The following is a 21,990-nucleotide window of genomic DNA, read 5'->3' on the forward strand; positions in this document are numbered from 1 at the left end:
CGCATCTAAAGTTAGGGAATTAAGTTACTTTAATCCTGAGAGTCCCTGGGTCCAACTAGCCCACCATGTACCTCAGTAAGAACCACAAAGCTGCGTTGCAGAGAGGCGGTCCGGGGCCATGCCCCATTTTACACCTCTCTGCAATGCAACTCTGTGGCACTTACTGGACATACCTGGTCGGCTAGTTGGCCCCCAGGGACACTCAGGATTCAAGGGGACTTCATCCCCTAACTTAAAACTGCCAAGGGCGTGTTTGCACACGTCACCTCAGGCCCCCCCTTCCTTCACCAGTGTGCAAATGCGCACTGTGGCGCGTTTTAAGATGTAGTTTTAATCCCCCTGCCCTATTATGTACTAGGGGTTTACAGAGGAGGTCATGCTAATCACAGGGTTACCCTAACGCTTAGTGTTCCCTAGTATATGTAGGAGCTCTAGGCCTGGTTAGTCAGAGTCAGTTACCACCAGTACCCGTCTGAAAAAGTTGTTGGCACAGGATGATTTTGTAACAAGGCCTCTTTCTGTTCCTCTTTTGGTTCTTTCTGCACATGTCTTGCTTCTCCCTGCACATGTCTTGCTTCTCCCTGCACTTTTCTTCGTCTTTGAGGACATCTGTTGCTTCTTTCTGCATTTCTTTTGCTTCTTTCTGTGCGTTTTTTCTTCTTTCTTCACATGTCCTACCTCTGTAGGCATAGTTAGAAACTAGCATTTAAAAAACCTTTGAAATTCACTGAAAAAAACATAGGTTTCAGGCTCGTTATAGTTAGAAATTAGCATTTAAAAAACCTTTGAAATTCACTGAAAAAAACATAGGTTTCAGGGGCGTTATAGTTAGTTGGACATTTCACTCGTACAAAATCAGTGAAATTCCCCCATTATAGTTAGTTAAGCTAACTATAACTCAAGAGCCCGCAATGCACTGCTGATGACATCACATATTACATCACTCATGACATGGTCAGTGACATCACTCATTACATCACTGATGACATCTCAAATGACATCACTGATTACATCACTGATGACATCAATGAGATAGAGTGGCAGACCTTCTCTCACCCTAATATAACCTTTGATACACACACTCAAAATTAGAAACTAACATTTTCAAAACAATGAACATACCAATACCAGTTACAACACACCTATTCAGTAATTCCAAGATCTACACACACATCCACTCATTCACCAACAGTCCTATACAGTCACTCATACATGTACTCACTCATCATATGTACTCATACACCTATATACCCTGTTACACACTGCCACTCATCCATAGAGTTACTCACACACATAGTCACGCATGCAAAGTATCAAACATCCATTTACTTGCATATGCAGTTATACACACACCACCTCACTTACTTCTACAGAAACTTACACATACTTTCTCTCTTAAACAATTATAGAATCACATACTTATATATACAGGAACTCTTCCAATCTCTCACTCTCACATACACTTACTTAGATACACTGATACTCAAATATACTAGACTAGCAGCCCGTCCCGACCTTGTCCGGGAGCAATCAGGCTTCCCCGACCCCCGCCCGCCTCGACATTGTCCAGCAGCCCGGGACCCCACCCGCCCCGACCGCCGCCCCCCCCGACATTGTCCAGCAGCCCGGGCCCCCACACGCCCCGTCCCCCGCCTGCCCCGACATTGTCCGTGGGTCCCCCGGAGCCTTACCTGAGCTGCCGCTCCTCCCCCGCGCTCCTCAGTTCACCGCTCGTCACCGCTCCTCCCGCCTATCCGCCAGTCCTCACCGCCTGTCCGCTGCTCGTCACCGCTCCTCCCCCGCGCCATGTTCGCCGCTCCTGGACACCGCTCCTCCCCGCGCTCCTGACGTCAGCACGCAGGTCGCGGCCGGCGCTACTTCGAAGGGACTACTTTTTTTTTTAAGGTACATTTTTTAAATAACGCATATTTTTATAGTTTATATAGCCTATGTCCATCTTCACACCCTGACGATTACAATGATGTATCTGGTGTGTGGATTGGCGCTGTGGTTCCCGAGTTTACCCGCCTCAAAGTTTCAAAGTTCTTGCTTTATAATAGTAGTATAGATTAAAACATGTAGTTACTCATAAAGACACTATTGAGACAGTCATTCACTCACTAACACACCCATACACACATTTATCCACCCATACAGTCCTGCACACATGCTGTCTTCAACACACACAAACAGTGAGTCACTCATTCATGCATCTATGCACTAAGTAATACCCCCACTGAACCTTACAGACACGCAAACACTCATACTGATACTTAAAAAACCAACTAATAACCCATATAGACACTCATGTAGCTACTCATCAACTCATGCAGCCACTTATACACAAAGTGAGAGACTGATACAGATATTTACATATTTAAACATAAGTCACTAACCCATGTATTCACTAAGATACACTTAATCAGTCAGTTATACAATCAATTTTTCAAAACAAATCATCCATTTAGACACGTATATGCCCATTTATTCTTCCACCAACCTTGAGATATGCATATATAAAACCTATTTAAATTTCTGAAAAACACACATTCACTGGATGATGTCATCATTGATGTCATGAGTGATGTCACTGACAATGTCATGAGTGATGTAATATGTGACGTCATCAGCAGTGCATTGCGTGCGTGCAAGTAATAGTTAGCTGAACTAACTATAACGGAAGAATTTCACTGGTTTTGTACAATTGAAATGTCCTACTAACTATAATGCCCCTGAAACCTATGGTTTTTTTCAGTGAATATATATATAGAGAGAGAGAGAGAGATGTGTGAGTAAGTAATAAAGATCAATATTTCATCAAAGGGTTCTGGTGATATTGTTCATAAATGTCACCAGAATTGCAAGATGGCAGTTTCAGATCATTTTTATTAGTCATTCTGTATCTGAATAAAGTGATGGGCATCCTATATGGTGCCTCTCTCCCCTCCTATCTTCCAGAAGTGACCCAAGTGGCATTTAGAGCATGAAGGGCCGCACTTCGATGGATGGGGTGGAACCGTAAATTCACGTTGGATACTCCACTGTGGGAGGGATGATGGTTGGCCCTTTTGTCAATTCTGGAGGGGCTCAAAGGCCTGGGCTCTATAGGAATCTTGAAGATAGGTGATGTTTGGTGAAGGGGCCATATAAAGTCCTTTCAGGATCTTAATTCCACATGCCGACCTCCCAATTCTTCTGCTACCTACAACTTTGTCATACCTTCTCCATTTACCACGAGGAGTTAGAAGACATTCCTGGATATTGCCCCTTAGAAAGCCAGCTACCCATGGGTCACTTGAGTAAGGAAGGGGTATCCCAGATCTATAGGTCACTAGTGATTCACTCACCTGTATCATTGGACTCTCTGAAAGAAAAATGGAATGGCTGAGTTGGAGCTTTCGATGAAGTGAACTGGAGAGACGAATGCATGGCCCCCCGAGTCCTGGAGATATCCGCTAAACTCCGCATGGTACATTTCAAGTACCTGCACCAAGCGTACCTGACACTCAAACGCATGTGCAGAGTGGGCATTCGTGAATCCCTAGCCTGTTACCAGTGCCAATACCCAGTGGGGGATTTCTTTCATGTGATATGGATATGCCAGGAAATATATGCTTATTGGATTACCATTTTAAATGGTCTCTCGGCTGTCCTTGGGTCCCCCCCATTGAAAAGCATCAGCGAATTACACGACTGGGTATACTGGATGATGTGGGTGGACCAGAACGCTAGTGAGCCTGGGCACAGTAATAGCCAAAAGAGACATTGCCTTTCAATGGACCTCTCCCACTGCCCCCTCAGTAGAGGCATGGACAAGGGATTGGACTAGTGTGGCAAGCTGGAAGAAACAACTTATGAAGCAAGGGTCTGCCCTATAAATATAATAACGTTTGGAAGAAATAGAGGGTCTATCATGGACTGGGGGCTAGAAAGGGATTACAGTATCAACCAATGTGTTTTGGGGGGGACAATGTGATGGACTGGATTTGGGAATATATTGTCGTGGTGGATCAGTTTGTAAGTTAATCCGCAATGAATAGAGCAGTTGTTTTGCTTGTATGTTGTAGAACCTCAATACAGTGTTCAGGGCCTGGGACCAACCACGTGCTGCTGCGCTCGGGCAAAGGCCTTGCTCACCCAGGGGTGAGGGGAGGGTGGGGGTGGGGGGCGTTGGTCTATAGACCAATGCTGCTGTTTTTTTGTTGTTGTTTCTTTTACTCTGTGCACTAGGACAGTATTTAGCAGGCCCCAGTCCATGTGCTCTGACCCTTAAAACTTGTTGACATTGGCTTACTCCTAATCTAATTGTCTTATTTTCCTTTCCAATAAGGCCATAGTTTATGGTATCCCAAAATTCATCTTTGGCATAGGAAGTTAAACTACAGATCTACTGTGCCATCCTTTAGTGTGACAAGACCAACATGACTTCCCGCCTCCCACTGTACCCTGGCTGCTCCAAATTTAAACCTCCAGCCCGAGCTGTCATAATAAACCCTTTTGATAAGAGAAAACCTACCTTTTAAATTATAATAAGTCACCCCTATGTATGCCTTGCAGCCCACAAGGCGAGGAGCATGGTATTTACTTATTTACTTGTCCTACTTTTAAAGTTAACATATCCTTACAGTGATTAGCAACCAAACGCTATTTTCACAGTGCAAGGCTGGTTGGCCTATAGAGACACACTGGGAAGCAATATTAAATATTAATTCTGCTATCTCAGGCCAGGGACCAGTTAGAACAAGCTTTTTCAATGCAATAGGTCTCGCAATTGCGAGATTTTAAGCTATTGGCATTGTAAATGATAATGCCTTTTATTTATGTGTTTTTCAAAGCTATATATATATATTACCTACTGGCGGTCGCCAGTAGGTAGTTATAGTTAGGATTGATTTCCATAGGGAAATCGTAACATTCTATTTGGAATAACTTTGGCGCCGGTGGAGGAATCTGCCTGAAATTTTCAGCAACTTTGCTTCGCGGCGCTCCGGTCCTTCCCTGAAAGTTTGGGGAGGATTCATCAAGCGGGGGCCGAGATAAAAGGGGGTCCCAAAACGTGTTTTCCCCATGTTAATTTCCATAGGGCGGTCGGTCGCACTTTTAGCTCGAACGGCTGAATGGATTTTCACCAAACTTGGCAAAATTGTAGGGACTGGTAGCCCGACGTGCCTTTGCTATGTCTCAAGATATGTGCTCCAGAGGATTTTGAGTAATTTAGGTTCAAAAAAATGTATATATCTATAGCCGCGCACCGGGGAGCGCACCGGGGAGCGCTCCGGGCGCGCCACGCGACTTGCGCAAGGAAAGCTGATTGGCTCTCGTGTGTCTGTAAACATTCGAAACAGTCCGGAGCGGCCGCCATCTTGTGTCTCGGTAGGATCGAGACACAAGAGGTGGTAAAAACAAAGGGGGAAATAACCAAAAGGGGGCAGGGTAGACCCCCCCCCGATCCCCTAGGTTTGATGTGGGGGCCATAAAAGTGTCCCTCGGGTAAAAAACAAAAAATAATTATTATTTTCGGTTTTCGCGGGGGGAGCGCCCGGTACGCGCACCGGGGAGCGTACCGGGGAGCGTACCATGGGGAAAAAAGAATGACAGAGGTTTTAAAAAATGTAGTATTTTTTTATAAATTAGAGGTAGTTCTAAAAAGAACTGTTTTTTTTATTTTTGTTGTTTTATATTTTTTAATTGTTTTTTTGAACATTTTTTATTTTTTTGGCTTTTCTGAACAATTTCATATTTTTTTTAAAGTTTTTCTGGGGTCAAACAAAACACAGGGAATTGCAAACAGCTCAACTGGAGCAAAAAAAATAGAAACAAATTAAAGTTGCTTGCTGCAGTGATGGTTGTCTGCAGCTCGATTGAGTAAAGTGATGCTTTGCTCACCATATGAAATTGTTTTGTTGCAATATATGCAAACAAAATTTTGCAAACTTGATTTGTACATTAGGGACCATCTCCCTAGCCTCTTCACCCGATGGAGTGGGTTGATAGGAGGCGCTTGAAGAAGGATGGGGAGGGTTCCTGGTCAGTTCCCTGACCTCTGCTGCCGAATAATTGATCGGGTGCTTCCTCTGCATGTGTCTGATCATAGTGTGGTTCCCAAAAGAGTACTTCTTCTTTGGGTTCCCTCTTGACAGTTCTGCGCCACAGATGAGGCAAGTCACCTTAGCTGCATTCACTTTTTTTGCACCCCTTGGCATCTTGTAATACTGCCAAATAAAATGTTCCTTGGGTCTGTATGGGGGATTGTCCTCACGCAGAAAGTGCCTCTCCTCCTCCTCCTCCTCTTCGTCCTCATCTTCTTCTTGACCACCAATGTAGTCTTGTGGTGGTCCTTGTGGTGGTGGTGGTGGAGGTGGTGGTGGTGCAGATGCACCTGCAGCTGCTACTAGTGAAGCCATTTCTCACAGAACGAATGCAGGTCTTCTTCACTCAAACAACAAAGTGAGAATAAGGAAAAAGGAGGGGTCTTTCATCATTTGGAAAACAAAACTCTTGTGAACTAATCAAAAGTGTTATCTTGAGGTCACATGACCCGACGCGCTTACGCTACGCGCCCCGTGAGCGCGTCAGGACGTTGCACGATCGTATGCGCTCGCGTGCTTCTGGGTGCGCTTACGCAGTGCGTCATATGACGCATCACGCGTTTACGCGAAACGTCACGATGTTTTCGTTCACGAGAATAGCGCTAACGGGACGCTCCCCGGTACGCGCCCCGGGGCGCGCCGTAACATTGCGCGTACCCGTGCGTTCACCGGTACGCGCCCCGGGAGCGCCCCGGGAGCGCCCCGGGGTTAAAAATAAAAAAATAATAATAATAAAATTTAACATAATTATACAATATAAAATTCGTTTTAAAATGTATTATTTTTTATACCTATAAAGATTTGCTATTAAAAAAACATTGAAATTCACTGAAAAAACCATAGGTTTCACACCAGTTATAGTTAGGAATTAGCATTTAAAAAACCTATTAAATTCACTGAAAAAACCATAGGTTTCACACCAGTTATAGTTAGCTGGAAATTTTACTGGCATAAAACCAATGAAATTCCAACGTTATAGTTAGTTGGACTCACTATAACTTGCGCGTGCAATGCACTGCTGATGACGTCACATATTACATCACTCATGACGTGGTCAGTGACATCACTCATTACATCACTGATGACACCATCCTTGTGACAGAGTGACAGACCTCCTTTCACTGTAATGTAACCCTTGAAACACATATTCAAAAATAGAAACTAAAATTTTCAAAAAAATGGATACCCATACCAGTTACAACAACCAATTCAATAATTCCACGATCTATATACACATCCACTCATTCACCAACAGTTCTATATAGTCACTCATACATATACTCACTCATCATATGTAGTGATACACCTATACATCCTGTTACACACCGACAGTCATCCAAAAGTTACTCACACACATACTCAGACATGCAAATAAACTATTGAACATCCATTTATTTGCATATACAGCTATACACACACTACCACTTTACTTCTAAGGACACTTACACATACTTACTCTCTTAACAATCACTTATAGAAACACATACTAATTTAAATAGGAACTCTTACAATCTCTAAGAAACTAGTGAGACACTCATTCACTCAGTAACACACACATATACACAGTCATCCACCCATACAGTCCTGCACATATGCTGTCTTCAAAACACATACAAAGAGAGAGTCAGTCATTCATGCATCTATGTGCTAAGTAATACCTCCAACAAACCATACAAACACTCATACTGATACTAAGAAAAACATCTAATGACCTATATACATACACATGTACCTACTCACCAACCCATGCAGCCACTTATACACAAAGTGAAACACTAATACATATATTTAAATATTTAAACATTACTCACTAATATTTATTTTTCAGAAGGACACACATTCACTGGATGGTGTCATCAGTGATGTCATGAGTGATGTCACTGACCATGTCATGAGTGATGTAATATGTGATGTCATCAGCAGTGCATTGCACGCGCAAGTTATAGTGAGTCCAACTAACTATAACGTGGGAATTTCATTGGTTTTATGCCAGTAAAATTTCCAGCCAACTATAACTGGTGTGAAACCTATGGTTTTTTCAGTATGTATATATATATATTACCTACTGGCGGTCGCCAGTAGGTATATATAGTTAGGATTTTTTCTCTATGGGTTTTTTGAAAATTCTATGTCTAATAACTTTGGCGTTTGTGGACGGAATTGGCTGAAATTTTCAGGAAAATGGCACATTTTGTTTCTGAGCATCCCTTGAAAATTTGGGGGGGGTTCGTCAAGGGGGGGCCGAGAAAAAAGGGGGGTCCCAAAACGTGTTTTTAACATTGAGTTTTCCATAGGGCGGTTGGCCTCACTTTTAGCCCGAACGGCTGAATGGATTTGCACGAAACTTGGCAAAATTGTAGGGACTGGTAGCCCGATGTGCCTTTTGTAGGTCTCAATATATGTGCTCCAGTGGATTTTGAGAAATTAACGTTTAAAAAAAGATATATATCTGTAACAGCGGACCTGGCAGCGTCCCAGGACGCGTACTTTACGCGCAACGGAGCTTTGTGAAGCGAAGCTGATTGGTTCTCCGGCGTCTGTCAACATTCCAAACAGTCCGTAGCGGCCGCCATCTTGTCTATCGGTAGGATCGAGAGACAAGAGGAGGCCAAAGCGAAGGGGCAAATGACCATAAGGGGGCATAGTACATTGTCGCTCACCCCCTAGGTTTGATGTGGAGGTTTTAAAAGGGCCCCGCGGGGCAAAAAAAAATAAAAATAATAATAATCGAACAGCTGAATGGATTTGCACGAAACTTGGCAAAATTGTAGGGACTGGTAGCCCGATGTGCCTTTGCTAGATCTCAATATATGTGCTCCAGTGGATTTTGAGAAATTAACGTTCAAAAAAAGATATATATCTGTAACAGCGCACCGCTTCGCGTACTTTTCGCGTTACGGAGCTTTGCGAAGCGAAGCTGATTGGCTCTCCGGTGTCTGTAAACATTCCAAACAGTCCGTAGCGGCCGCCATCTTGTCTCTCGGTAGGATCGAACAGCTGAATGGATTTGCACGAAACTTGGCAAAGTTGTAGGGACTGGTAGCCCGATGTGCCTTTGCTAGGTCTCAATATATGTGCTTCAGTGCATTTTGAGAAATTAACGTTCAGAAACAAGATATATATCTGTAACAGCGCTCCGCTTCGCGGAGATAAAATTATATGTGTATTACCTAGCTGTTGCTAACACCAGTTAGCGACGGCTAGTAGAAGATAGCGACCATCTTGGGCCCCACTTTGCATGTGAGTGATATTTATCACTAATGACATGCAAAGTGGGCATGCCAAGATGTTAGCGACTGGAAACAGTCGCTAACATCGCTATCTCCTATTATCAACTTTTGGAAATATTCGAGATAAGCGCGAATATCTCCAAAAGCTACCACCTGCCCTGAGCAGTTCTTAGCCATGTTATCCAATGGGAGGTGGATAACATGGCTAAGAGCATTAGCTCGGTAATGCATGAATATCGCTGAGTTTTCAGCGATATTAATGCATTGCGGTCGTTTTTTATCGTATTTCCGATAAACCTTGATAATAGCAAGGTTTATCTGCGATAATTTCTGACGGTAAAAAAATCGTTTCTAAGCATCGTTAGGGATAAATATCGCTTAACTTTGGTAATATGGCCCAACGTCTGTTAACGTTCGATTCGAAGGAAATCAGGAAGTGTTGAAAAACATTGTCTGCGCCATCTTGTCTTTTTTCAAATGCCACACTTTTGTCGTGCACGGCAGCCATTTTAGATGCCTTGACCAGACCCACTCTGTGCACGCTGTCGATCCTTAGCATGGCTCCCCACCCTCGCAAGCATCTCCCCCAGGCAGTGGTCACCCCCGCTCTCTGTCTTATGCATGGGTAATAAACCTCCCCCCATCTGCGCTGCTCTTCCCTGAGAATCACACCCTGTGCCCGCCCGACACCTCCCTTTCGCCCTATTCACTACCGCACCCTCTGATACTCCTTTTCCTCTGTGTCCGATTGTCCAGGCTGGTCCTAGGGTATCAGCTAGCCCTGCAGATGTAGTTTATGGCCACAGCTGTAAAGAATCACCCCTCTTCAAAGGAGTTATAGTAGATCAAGGCCCACACTCGATGAGATCCGTCACAGCAGAAGCGTTGCTATTATCTGAAAACCATCCTGTATTGTGATTGGGGAGGGGACCGAGCCTGAAGCGGAAGATTCCAGGGATGACTCTTTGTACATCAAAGTTTTTACAATTATGTGTCACATTAAAAATATATAGCACTCCGACAAAGTAGTAAGATTATAAAACTTTAATAATTTATAAATATATACAAGAAAACAAAAATAGTAATAACATATAAACATTTTTAGGGAAAAACAACGAAGTAGCGGTCGGCTGTGCGAATAGTCCCAACGCAGCACAACGTCCAGATTTCCGGCGTGGGGCGTCGCGGGGGGTGGGTCATCAGTAGCAAACTGTTGTGCGAATAGTTCCAAGGCAGCAGAACGCGCTGAAATCTAGATGACACTAAAGTGATGTCTAGTAAGTTGCCACCCAGCAAATAACGGCATGGGGCGTCGCGGGGGTGGGTCATCAGTAGCAAACTGTTGCGCGAATAGTTCCAAGGCAGCAGAACGATGGCACCAAGGTGATGTCCAGTAAGTTGCCGCACTGGTTTTGGTATCCTACAATGCTGGTCCGAATAACGGCGCGGGGCGCCCCGGGGGAGGCGGTGAACGGGCCTGTCCAGGTGGAGTGTCATCTGTTGTAGTGGGGCGCCCCTTTACCGTTTCAGTTGCCATTCCGTCCGTTTTTGGTCCACTGTGTCAAAAGCCGCAATTCAGCTGAGTTGCGCCCACTCTTGCGGTGCAGCGATAGGCGGCTGTCACAGGACTCTCAAAATGGCGGCAGGCTGTTTCCTTTTTGGGCCTGGTCCACTGAAATGGCCCTGGGACACCTTGGAAATCGGACGCTTGTCTGCTAGGTCTTGGACCCCATTCTCGAAAGCGTCCCCTCCGCCTTGAGAATTCATCAAAAGTTTTGGGGGCTCCGACTCCTGCAGGCTTCTGGTGGGGAGCGGCTGCCATGATTGCTCGCGGAATGACCACGACTGAGCTACGAGATGGTGGTGCTCTCATGCTGACGCCAGCTTCAGTCTGAAACATCCAGAAACAAGGTGGGGCTTTCATCGTTTGGGGAAAAAAAAAAAGTTTTCATCCAATGAAAAGTGTTGTTTTTAGGTCACATGATCAAGCCTTCCATCATTAGGAAACCAAAAGTAAAATGAACCAATGAAAAGTTTTATAAACAAGTCACATGACCTGTTATGCGGCATAGGGTGTAAAATGCGGAGAAAATACGTTGGCACGTGAGGCGGCGTCAGTAGCGGACCGATGTGCGAATAGGCCGAAGGCAACACAACGCGCCAAGATCCGGATGGCACCGAGGTGGTGTCCAGCAAGTTGCAGCACTGGTGTGGCCATCCTACAATGCTGAAAGTCGGCGTGGGGCGCCGCGTTGGCACGTGAGGCGGCGTCAGTAGCGGACCGATGTGCGAATAGGCCGAAGGCAACACAACGCGCCAAGATCCGGATGGCACCGAGGTGGTGTCCAGCAAGTTGCAGCACTGGTGTGGCCATCCTACAATGCTGAAAGTCGGCGTGGGGCGCCGCGTTGGCACGTGAGGCGGCGTCAGTAGCGGACCGATGTGCGAATAGGCCGAAGGCAACACAACGCGCCAAGATCCGGATGGCACCGAGGTGGTGTCCAGCAAGTTGCAGCACTGGTGTGGCCATCCTACAATGCTGAAAGTCGGCGTGGGGCGCCCCGTTGGCACGTGAGGCGGCGTCAGTAGCGGACCGATGTGCGAATAGGCCGAAGGCAACACAACGCGCCAAGATCCGGATGGCACCGAGGTGGTGTCCAGCAAGTTGCAGCACTGGTGTGGCCATCCTACAATGCTGAAAGTCGGCGTGGGGTGCCCCGTTGGCACGTGAGGCGGCGTCAGTAGCGGACCGATGTGCGAATAGGCCGAAGGCAACACAATGCGCCAAGATCCGGATGGCACCGAGGTGGTGTCCAGCAAGTTGCAGCACTGGTGTGGCCATCCTACAATGCTGAAAGTCGGCGTGGGGCGCCCCGTTGGCCTGTGAGTTTGCGTCAGTAGCGGACCGATGTGCGAATAGGCCGAAGGCAGCACAACGCGCCAAGATCCGGATGGCACCGAGGTGGTGTCTAGTAAGTTGCCGCACTGGTGTGGCCATCCAACAATGCTGAAAGTCGGCGTGGGGCGCCCCGTTGGCCTGTGAGTTTGCGTCAGTAGCGGACCGATGTGCGAATAGGCCGAAGGCAGCACAACGCGCCAAGATCCGGATGGCACCGAGGTGGTGTCTAGTAAGTTGCCGCACTGGTGTGGCCATCCAACAATGCTGAAAGTCGGCGTGGGGCGCCCCGTTGGCCTGTGAGTTTGCGTCAGTAGCGGACCGATGTGCGAATAGGCCGAAGGCAGCACAACGCGCCAAGATCCGGATGGCACCGAGGTGGTGTCTAGTAAGTTGCCGCATTGGTGTGGCCATCCTACAATGTTGAAAGTCGGCGTGGGGCGCCCCGTTGGCCTGTGAGATGGCGTCAGTAGCGGACCGATGTGCGAATGGGGCCAAAGGCAGCGCAACAATATTTTCTGAATAGAAGACACCACAAGGCGCTGAGATGCCAAGATCCGGATGGCACCGAGGTGGTGTCTAGTAAGTTGTCGCACTTCTGTGGCCATCCTACAATGTTGAAAGTCGGCGTGGGGCGCCCCGTTGGCCTGTGAGATGGCGTCAGTAGCGGACCGATGTGCGAATGGGGCCAAAGGCAGCGCAACAATATTTTCTGATTTGAAGACACCACAAGGCGCTGAGATGCCAAGATCCGGATGGCACCGAGGTGGTGTCTAGCAAGTTGTGGCACTGGTGTGGCCATCGTACAATGGTAAAAGTCGGCGTGGGGCGCCCTGTTGGCCTGTGAGATGGTGTCAGTAGCGGACTGATGTGTGAATGGGGCCAAAGGCAGCGCAACAATATTTTCTACAATATTTTCGGAGTAGAAGACACCACAAGGCGCTGAGATGCCAAGATCCGGATGGCACCGAGGTGATGTCTAAGTTGCGGACCGATGTGCGAATGGGGCCAAAGGTAGCGTAACAAGATTTTCTGTATGGAAGATACCACTAGGCGTTGAGATGCCAAGATTCGGATGGCACCGAGGTGATGTCTAGCAAGTTGTGCCACTGGTGTGGCCATCGTACAATGGTAAAAGTCGGCGTGGGGCGCCCTATTGGCCTGTGAGATGGTGTCAGTAGCGGACTGATGTGCGAATGGGGCCAAAGGCAGCGCAACAATATTTTCTGACTGACACCACAAGGCGCTGAGATGCCAAGATCCGGATGGCACCGAGGTGATGTCTAAGTTGCGGACTGATGTGCGAATGGGGCCAAAGGCAGCGTAACAATATTTTCTGTATGGAAGATACCACTAGGCGTTGAGATGCCAAGATTCGGATGGCACCGAGGTGATGTCTAGCAAGTTGGTGTGGTCATCCTACAATGCTGAAACTCGGCGTGGGTCACCCCATTAGCCTGTGAGATGGCGTCAGTAGCGGACCGATGTGCGAATAGGCCGAAGGCAGCACAACGCGCCAAGATCCGGATGTCACCGTGGTGGTTTCATAGTTGAGAGGCTCTTCATCTGCAGTGGGGCGCCGAGATCCGGATGGCACCGAGGTGATGTCTAGCAAGTTGCTGTACTGGTGTGGTCATCCTACAATGCTGAAATGTAGTGGGGCGCCCATTTACCGTTTCAGTTGCCATTCAGCTGAGTTTCGGCTGCTCTTGATGCTACAGCGACAGGCGGCTGCAAGAGGACTCTCAAAATGGCGGCCTGTTCTTTGGATTTGGGCCTGGTCCACTAAAATGGCCCTGGGACACCTTAGAACTTGGACGCTCGATTTTTTTTTCCTTTCCTGTACATGCAAAAAAAGGTAAATGCCCGGTACGTTACACACTTCATCTGCCACGATGAACTCTCCAGAGGAACCGAAAAAAAATATAGTCGTGGTAACTATACCATGCATCGTCATATGGAGAGGTGGCACCAATTAATTATAGTGCTGCATAAAAGAGAGATTTGGAGGAGAACCCCTGACCTGCTAGTACATTCATCAAAGAAGTGGCACTGAGAGCTTCAGAGGCAAGGGAAACGGTCCCAAATATTTAGAAGAACTTTGGAAAGATTAAAATGACATGTTTAGATTGTGGTAAATTAATTTCATGTGGACAGATGAGTGTTACTCTAATAAATACAGCATATGAACATCATCATAGTCGATGGTTGGTAGAGACATTTTGACTATATCCTGGACCTGCCCGTCCTCGCCCAAAATGGCGCCAGAATAAATGGGACTCGTAACTCCTTGTTGTGTACTGGTTGCAGAACCTTGAAATCACGAGATACGTATGCAGTTTTGAAGCACATGGCGGGCGGGGACGAGAATTGATTGAATATTTCGACATCCCTATTGATATTAAGTTCTGATGTGTTATTGATTACTGTACTGTTGAAAGTTCGAATTAACGTCACCCATGGTACTTGCCCGCAAATGTATATCTAGATAATTTTATTGTAACTGGCCCTGTCGTATTTTAATTATAAAATGTACGTCCACCGATTCCGTAACTGTTAGACACCTTAGTTCTTGCAACCTAATGGCCCGCCCGTTACGTTCCTCTACAGTGTAAATGTCTATTCATCATATACGATTACAGTTTGCTCCGTGGCAGGCCCACGTGGTTATAGGCTCGTATTTGTATAATGAAATTTTCACAATAAAGGTTTTTAAAAGAAAACATGGTAGTAGTATATACATTGGTAAAGTTTTTAATAATAGTCACTGTTTTAGAATCATTAAAAGGCAAGTGAAATAAAGCAGACCAATTACATGAAGGGTAAAAGGTATAATACGAAGGAACGCAGTAAAGATAAATGGTCAAGGGCTGTTGTGTTTTCTATTCCTGCAACATAAAGTGATCGATAAGAATCTCATATTCAGGCGTATCGGCGACTAAGACAGCAGGTCGACCCTCTTTTGCTCAACGGCTCCGTCATGGGACGAAGAAACGCTCTTTTTCTCGAAAAAAGAATATATTTTACTTGCAGGACAGTTGTAAAATTTCCGGGAAAGTACATTAGCCTGGAACATTATAACATATATTTAAGAAAAAATAATGTTCGGAAGTAATTAAAAGCGTAATTTTTAGGTGATATGACCAAGGCTTTCATCATTAGAATAAGAAAAGTAAAATGAACCAATGAAAAGTTTTATTAACAAGTCACATGACTTGTTATGCTTACGTTACGCGCTGCGCGCCCCGGATGACTTCCGGATGCGCTAACGCGGCGCGTCATATGACGCATTACGCGACAACGCAGGTCCAGAATATAGTCAAAATGTCTCCACCAACCAGCGGTCGAAACACAACCCCTTTCAGCAGGCTAAATAGTTCTGTTAAATGACAACAGAAGGGACAGGCAACAAGAACCATCAGTCAAAGAGGGGAGGGCTAGTTCTTCTCTACCGGGTTACATTGGGGCGCTACCGGAACTGATCGAATTGGTAGTCTACAGTGTTTCTGGATGTTTCAGACTGAAGCTGGGGTTAGCATGAGAGCAGCACCATTTCGTAGCTCCGTCGTGGCCATTCCGCAACCAATCATGGCAGCCGCTCTTTATCGTTATTTTGGGCGGGGTGGGTGGCGGAGCCGAGCTGTTTTGCAGCCATCATTGTGTGGAGTTCAGTTCATCTCACTAGTTTTGTATTTGTCATGAGGGGTTGTTCCTAATGTTTCTATTTTAGCGAGGTCAAAAAGAGATCCCATTAGTGGCCTACTGATTTTGCTCGATTCCTTTTCTTTTTTTTACACGATTTTTCGTTATCTGCAAAGACTAAACAGAGTATTGCGACTCTGTGTTTGTTTGTAAATAGAGAATGAACCAAAGAGAACTAATTCTAAAATAGTAAATACTTGGATAACAATCAATCAAATGGAGAGAGAAGCAGGCACGACGGATTACAACGGGGGCAAAGGCCTGCGTTAACTACCTTTCACTATCTGCAAAGAGAGAGTACTCCTAATAGAAATGAGGGGGGGGGGGCACCATTCAAAGCAGATCAGTGTGCATAAACACGAAAATGTTTTCACTTACCACGTACTTGACATTCGACAGCTTATGATATTTGCTATTAAAAAACCATTGAAATTCACTGAAAAAACCATAGGTTATAGACCATATATAGTTAGGAATTAGCATTTACAAAACCTTGAAAATTCACTGAAAAAACCATAGGTTATAGACCATATATAGTTAGGAATTAGCATTTAAAAAACCTTATTTTACTCACACAAAACCATTGAAATTCCATATATAGTTAGTTGCACTAACTATATATCGCGCACCCGCAATCCACTGCTGATCATGTCACATATTACATCATTCATGACATGGTCAGTGACATCACTGATGACATCACTGATGACATCTCAAATGACATCACTGATGACATCACTGATGACATCTCATTTGACATCATTCTTGTGCTAATACGATAAACCTCTTCAGACTCTAATATAACCTTAGATACACTCAGTGTATACAGACACTCACACACTGCCACTCATCCATGGAGTTACTCACACACCCAGTCAGTCATGCAAAGAAACAATCTCACCTCCATTTCTTCAACTATATAGTTAAACACACCTTACTTATTGAAACATATACTAACACATATTTACTCTCTTATACAATCCCTGATACAAGTTCACAATGATCGATACAACCACTCACTCATTCAGTGGCTCTCATGCACAGTTATTTATATATGCCAACTCTCACATGTACTGTGTTTTACATATGTACTTACTATGACATGTAGCATTGAGATATCCATTCACTCATCAATACACTCATGCACACAGTCAACTGCCCATGTAGCTGTTTCCACATGCACTCTTGAACTCATACACCTAGTGAATAAACTGCTCACACATCTATGCATAGAGTCACACACCTTCCAGCCACCCCCACACAAACTCAATCTCCCATAGAAATACTTGGGCAACCAATTAATAACACATATAGCCTCTCGTATAGCTAATGATCAACACATGCAGCAGTTTACAGAACAACAGACATAATGATGCACAAATTAAGACAGTTTAGTCACTAACCCATGCATTCAGTGAGACACATTTAATCACTCACTCATACAGTCAGTCACGCACCTACTAAATCCTTCATCCAGACACTTATACATCCACTCATTCTTCAATATGTAAGACATATTTTAACTTTACAGAAACATACAGTCACTGGATGTTGTCATCAGTGATGTCATCAGTGATGTCATTTGAGATGTCATCAGTGATGTCATCAGTGATGTCACTGACCATGTCATGAATGATGTAATATGTGACATGATCAGCAGTGGATTGCGGGTGCGCGATATATAGTTAGTGCAACTAACTATATATGGAATTTCAATGGTTTTGTGTGAGTAAAATAAGGTTTTTTAAATGCTAATTCCTAACTATATATGGTCTATAACCTATGGTTTTTTCAGTGAATATATATATATATATATATATATATAAATAAAAGGCATTGTCATTTCTAACGCTAATAGCTCAAACTCTCGCAAATGAGAGCCCACTGTAATGGTGGCCATGCCCCTTTCTTAAGACGCTGCTCGCCGTATTGAGGTTACAGTGAGCAGCGTCTAAAGAAAGGGGTGCAGCCAACATTAAAGTGAAAGCGCGTATGAGGCGCTTTTACACATAGTGTAAAAATAAATAAATAAAACTTTTGTAGCACGCCCGCTAAAGTGAAAGCGGTCGCGCTGTAAACTAAATAAATAAATAAGCACGGCCACTAAAGTGAAAGCGGCCCGCGCTGTAATTTAAATAAATAAATAAGTGTGCCCGCTGTAGTTAAAGCGTGCCATGCTGGAATTGAGAAAATGCTTGACTTATGACAATATAAAAGATGGCGGTGTGTTGCAACGTTGTGGGTGGACGATGATTAAAGAAAATAGTGCTCACCGACTAGATAAAGCAGACCTTGTAACAACACAAGTAAAAAACCTAGTCATTATGGGAGGTTACAAATGCAGACAAGCCGGTACCGAGGAGGGACTACTAAGCCAATTCACGAATTAAAAGCAACAATTTCGAAAAGACAGTAACAGGAACCAATTGATAAGATGGGTGGGAATTGGGCAGAGCTTCTATGCCACACCTCAGTACAGCATGCCTCGCAGAGCAGCGTGTGCGCTGCCCAGGCTCGACCTAAAAATTATAAATCACCATTTTTAATATTTAATAAATGCCCAAATTATTGGTCAAGTCTGATTTTTTTTTCAAAATTAGAGATAAGAGACCGTTAGAAAGTTACCTTTTACGTGCCTGAAGCTCCTGAAGGCTAATTTGTATCAGTTGCCAACTGCTACCCAGTTGGATAATAGTCCTGATAAGGTGTGAAAACTCCTCTCAGAGCATAGACAATGGCCTGGATGTGTATTTATTCCTCTGGCAGGAAGACCAGTTGAGCTGTCCACATGAACTTAATTTACTTAAAGGGGCTTCCCCTGTTACAAGCAGATGTCAGATTACCCCTGAACAGGCCCCTTCCTTTGTCCTCCCGGTCAAGCAGGCACCAAACCCAGTGCCTGGGGGGTGGGGGGGGGAGCAGCTCCAGAACTAGTTTGGAGGGGGGCCATGGAGGAGGGGCTGCTCATTACCCTGGCCACTCTTCTGGGTGGGTACACATGCTCTGCAAAATGGGAGATGGGTTTATCCTACTTGGGTTTAGTGAGTGAGGGGCACTGTGGGATTTTTTGCAGTAAGGCACACAGGAACTGCTGCAAAAATGGGTAGGTTACTCCTGTGAATCTTTACCCTGTTGGTTAGGGATGGGCCAGGAGTCACCCCCACCCACAATCTAGTGTTGCTAATAAGGGTGACACCCCAAAATAAGCAAGCAAATATTTTTATCAGTGACAGCAGGTGTAAGATTTTTGTGCATTATTGATATGATATGATAGGATTTTGTGCATGATATTTAAACTCCATTACCTATGTCTTGAAAATGAATTCCTTATGATATGTATAAATGTGTTTTCCTAACCCTTGTTACATAGGCCTCAAATTGGGCCTAGGAGCTGTCTTTTTCAAAACGTATGCCACCCTTGTCTTCCCCCCTGCACATTTCACTGTTTATTGTTTCTGCAGCACACAGTCAAGCAGAATCATGTCTGTTTATTGTAATTGTCATTGTACATGCTGTTCTCGATTAATCTTTCCCCTTACTAGTAAAAAAAGAAATTCAACTATTACTTCAAGGTCCTTCTGCTAGCTCACTGTACCCAATTATTTCATAATAGTTTGCTGTTGATCATGTATCTAGTTTGCTTCACAATCTCCGAATGGCATTAAGTTAGAGTGTGCAGAATCAATATTCATGTAGTGAGATAGTAAAGTGCGAAAGTAACATGACGGTTAGTAAGACTGTGCTCTGATTTGCTGAGAGTGTAGCAGATTTCATCATTCCACAATGAATCTGCAGTATTAGTGATTTTATATGCGAAAATGATGTATAAAAGCCCTCTATTTTGGAGGAGAGTCAGAGCTTTCCTGAATGCGGCCAGGAGTGCTGCCCCTTTATCTCTTGATTTTGCTGTTCACTTGGGACTTTTGATTTTGGATTTCTCTGTAATTCTCTATTTGCTGTGAGCCTTCATGGCAATTATTCTGTACCTCCTTTCTAAATTTTTGTAAAAATCCTGTAGACCATTCTGCTGTTATTGAACTCATGGATTGAGTGGGCCCTTTTACCCAATTGACTGTATTTCTGATATTTTTGATGTTTTGGGAGGTGCCTTACCTCAGGCACAAATTGCCTTATAACATTGAGGTTTATATTGTCTCCGATTCATCGAATTTTGGGTATTCTGTTGATGTGAATTTTGGGATGTAAACATTGCAGGGTCCCTCGTGCACCTCCTAAACTGCTGTTTAAAAAAGATGAGTTCTAAATACCACGACAATACAACAGGAAACTGTTTCCTTCAGTGTAAGGACTATGCGGCTTCAGAAAAATGTCTGGGTGGGCCAAGTTATAGCTCCACCACCCTGACGTTAGGGACGTTGTCCGTCACATTTAAGACAGTGCATGACATGAGTGACTGGCTGTGCCCAATCCTTCGAGAGGCATCACCCTGGAACGGAATCTCCCTCAGGCCTGTCTACCACCTGTCCTAGTAACTACCCCAGATAACAGTTCCGTTGCTCATTACCACCTTTGAGGATGTGGTTGTATATTCACCGTTCCCGCAATCTTGCTATGAGGCAGTGCCTTGCCGTCCATCACTCATCTCCACAAGTGAGTCTAAAGAGGCTAAGGGAACCTAAGGAGCAACTTTTTAAAAGGGAGGTTCCATCTAAAAAGATGCATATTCTTTTCCTACCCTTAAAAGAAAAAATGGGATAATGTATAGGCGAGGGAGTGAAAGTAAACTTAAACATCCAGAAGTGCACAAATTCTACACACTGACAAAATTGTAAATCAGCCGTCACCTATACACGTAATAAATAAACCACAGGAGTACCCTGTAGACCTAAGATGTGACCATTTGTCACAGCAAACAAAAATGTCCAACCCGTTATCTTTTCAAAATAATGGAGAAAACACTTGCAGGTGAAATGCTCATTATGTCACGAAACATTAATTTGTAGAACAACCCGAAAAAAGGGAATTAGAAACTCACCATGAAAATACAAATGAAAAAAAAACATACGAAAGAGAACCTTATCACGTACTTAAGTATCAAGAGACAACGTTGTATTGTAGATCTGAATGGGCCCAGTGTGACACGGTTAATACATACACAGTGCTAGGTGGTGCAGATAACTACCCCGAAAAAGTACTAAGCTCGTCGTACGTCCAGCCTGCAGGGATCAGCATCATGCGTTCTGGATCATCAGCATAAGAAGTACAATCGAGGTGCCAAATTAGAAAGGTATTGTTGGAATAGCCACGAAATAGAAGGGCTAAGTGGTTACAAATAGCCATTCTGCCCGGTGTACCCTATAGCACGTGAGGAGTAAAGCATGCTAGGTAGCCAAAGTGAAATATGAGAATGACTAGAGGAGGCTCAGGCAATTGAAACACAGGAAGGGGCAACAAGGAATGTGCCAGGGCAAATAACAAGGTGGCACACATTACTAAGATTATTACTGCCAGCAACCACTGCCTTTACAGTCTGTAAGTTACTTTGTTCAGACTGTACTGTTCTAAAATGACTTAAGAAAAGTTATCATGGAATCCAGCAAAACTTGTCTAGGTGTGAGGACCATGTGCCACTATCAGTGTTAAGGGACCTGCCCGTCCATAATGACGTGGCACCACATTTCTGGCGCAGCTGGGAAATGCAGTTTCAAACGACACTTGCCTCAGTATGATGTGTACATGCCCACCACAGAACATTCAGGACCAGAGGAGACAGAGGTAAACAGCAAAGATGTAGACAGCATCGAGGATCGAAGGGTGGGGCGTGGGGAGGGTACAGTAGGAAGGCAACATGTATATTGAGTCCAAGGGATTCGGATTGATAAAGTGCAATGACTTCAAAGAGCAATCAAAAACACCAGTAGGTGACATTTGAAAGTAGAATGGAAAACAATATGGTCCTGGGGGTCATGCACGCCTTGTATATTTGAGTCCTGATAAACTAGGAACTGGGGAAACTATTCATCCCCTTATAAAGACTGCATGAGAGATCTGTGACCCATCATTACAACTACATGCCCATGGCTACCGATATTTTAAAAGTTCGAGACCCCTC

The 21,990-nt window shown here is 44.7% G+C and overlaps 1 protein-coding gene across 1 annotated transcript in view; it reads left to right on the plus strand.

Annotated features, from left to right (window-relative positions):
* Positions 1-21,990, plus strand: part of FER (FER tyrosine kinase) — a 1,039,778-nt gene that overhangs the window by 856,561 nt on the left and 161,227 nt on the right. The window lies entirely within an intron of this gene.

The sequence above is a fragment of the Lissotriton helveticus genome, chromosome 2_1, assembly GCF_964261635.1.
Source record: "Lissotriton helveticus chromosome 2_1, aLisHel1.1, whole genome shotgun sequence".
NCBI lineage: Eukaryota > Metazoa > Chordata > Amphibia > Caudata > Salamandridae > Lissotriton > Lissotriton helveticus.